A 3,049-nucleotide genomic window follows, 5' to 3' on the forward strand; every position below is an offset into this window, starting at 1 on the left:
AAAAAAAAAAAAAAAAAAAGAGAGAGAGAGAGAAGAAGTTGTTTTGGGGGCCAGCAGATGGCATAGTGGTTATGTAGCTGGACTCCCACATGGCTCACTGTCCTGGACCCAGCGGCTTGAAAATCACACTAGGCATGTGTACTTGCCTGCCCAAGATATCAGGAGAAGAATGGAGGAGAAGGGATTGAATCATGGCCACCCCCCCCTTGGGGGTAATTTCTCACTTTTCCTCTTGCTGTCTCTCTCTGAGCAGCATATGTGCTCTATGGCAAAAACCTCTTTAAAAAAATAAAAAGGATTTTTTTCAGCTTGCTGGTGGCTTAGTGATTAAGGTAGTCAGATCCTCTATGACAAACTACATGGTTAGAATTCTAGCCCCCATGTACCAAAATTCTGAAAGGTTAAAGAAAGGAAGGTAAAGGGATTGTGTTATAACCACACCCAGTTGAGGGGCACTTTCTTCCTCTCTCTTTCTCTGTCTCTTTCTGGCCAACTCACATGCCTTCTCACACACACACACACACACACAAAGTACCAGTTTTTCCCTCAATGTTGACTGAAAAATCCCCATGCAATGAGCCTTGGTCACATATTACGGGACTACAAAGTCTGTAGTAAAACGAAATTAAACTACCAGTTAGTGTGATGCAAAAATATTTTGAAATCCTTATATATTTTTTTCATAAAAAACAGTTTTCCGGACCAGCTGGGTGGTGCAGTGGTTAAGGTGCTAGACCACCACGTAGTTGACTGCAGTTCAAGTTCTGAACCCGATGACTTGAAACTCACACTGGGTGTGTGCGAGCACATGCCCAAAATCCCAAGAGAAGAATAGAGTTAAGGGATTGTGTTGTGGCCTGGGGGGGTGATTTTTCGCTTTCTGTCTCTCTGGTGAGTGCACATGCTCTGTAGCAAAATCTCTCTCTCAAAAAAAAAAAAAAAAAGAAAAAGAAAGTCCGTCTTTTTGAAGACCTTACTTAGCAACTTACTAACCACAGAACATCCTGTTCTTTTTTTTTTTTTTTTAAGGGCATGGTTATATGCAAAGCACCATTTTTTAATATTTTTAAAATGTTTTTGGCTGTTCACCTTTTCACAAAGAATTATTTCAGAGTTGATTAAAAATTGTGTGCTTTTACCTGGGCCATCTTTGACTTGCAGTTTAATTGACATTTTTAGCTGAAGACATTGTATTTCTCTATTCAAGACAACAAAAGCAGCTGTCAAATTGTTCTGAGATGCCATTTGCCCTCATTTTCTGGTAACATGACTTTGAAAATAGGGATGCTGGTGATGTTTTACATGATTGAATACATAAAATCCACAGTAGTATTAAAATAGATTGTTTTTATTATAAAACTTGTAAATTATAAAAAAAAATACCACATTTGACTTACCATTATTTGCTGTTTAATTTTTAAATACAGTATCAGTAGAATTGATGTGTAATAACATAGTCTGGTGGAATTTTTAGGGTTAAACATCAAATTGGATTTAAATAACTGTGAGTTTTATTGTGATATTGTCTTAATATATCAATATGTATGTTTGTATCAACACTGGCCACTATAGACAACTAATATTTTGTTACATGGCATTGAAAAAAAGCCAAGCATGCTGAAAAACTGGCTATGAAAATGGAAGGTTCATAGACTCTTTTCTTTTTTTTTTTATTTTTATTTACTCATTCATTTATTTCAATTTGACCAGAGAGAGAGAGAGAGAGAGAGAGAGCGCAAGCAAGCCACCGGTCTGGGACTTGAACCACAGTTGGCCATGTGGGAGTGTCCAGTGCCTTAACCACCACGCCACCTGCTGGTACCATCATAGACTCTTTTCATCTGTGTTGTCCCATCACAAACTTTGTAAACTTTCCCACTGCAATCTCCTTCAGCCTTTCTGTTTCAATCACAAGGATCACCCATTACATGCACAGAAATCACTGGGTAAATATTCATGTATATTTTCTAATATTCTTTGGGCACAAGGGAATATAGCTTTCTCTTACTGCTTTATTTCAGCTTTTAACAGAACAGATTAGTGCTATTTTTTTCTACCAAGTAGTCAATACATATTTGTGGACTAAACAGATATTTACTATTTGTCTTTGTTGCTTCTTTAATGTATATATTTCCATGTCTGTTATATATTTGTTTGTTTGTTTGTTTATTTATTTATTTTCCCATAGCTGCACCCATGGTCGTTTTCACACATTCAAAGACTGATACTAAGGACTGTATTTCCTTTTCACTTTAAAACTTAAGGGGTTATCTTTTTTCCAAACAGCTTCTTTAGTTCCTTGTGTATTCTGTTTATCAGTCCCTTATCTGATGCATAATTTACAAAAATATTTTTCCATTCTGAGGGCTGTTGAGGAGTGGGGCCTGGGGAAAAACATTTGGAGGAGGGATATGGAGACAGCATTGTTGAGACAGGGAGGTAGTATTGTTATATTTTCATCAACTGGACTGGGGAGAAATATTCACATATTGAAATGATCACCTTGTAAGCTGAAAAATGTGATTGAATGTATTAAAAAATGTAAAAAAATAAAATAAAATTTTAAAAAAGTTAGTGGAGGGAACCAGCAGTTAGCATAATGGCTATGTCGCTGGACTCCCACGTAGTCGACCGCGGTTAGTGTCCCGGACCCGGTGGCTTAAAACTCACGCTGGACGCGTGTGCATGCGTGCCCAGGATCCCGAGAGGAGAATGGAGGAGAAGGGATTGCGGCGTGACCATCCCCCCTGGGGGGTGATTTCTCGCTTTCTGTCTCTATGTCTCTCTCTGTCTGTCTGGCGAACGCACGCGCCCTACAGTGAAAATCTCTCAAAAAAAAAAAAAAGTTAGTGGAAAAATGGAATTAAAGCACAAGTCTAAAAAATTTAAAAAATAAAACTTAAAGGGTTATTTCTTGAGACTATTATATGATCCATTTGTTCATTCATTCTAAATATGTACATACATATATGTGTATATACATTTAGTCTCTCTCTCACACACACACATACAAACACACACACACACACACACACACACACACAGCTAT

This window comes from Tupaia chinensis, unplaced genomic scaffold (assembly GCF_000334495.1).
Source record: "Tupaia chinensis unplaced genomic scaffold, TupChi_1.0 Scaffold000338_1, whole genome shotgun sequence".
Taxonomy (NCBI): domain Eukaryota; kingdom Metazoa; phylum Chordata; class Mammalia; order Scandentia; family Tupaiidae; genus Tupaia; species Tupaia belangeri.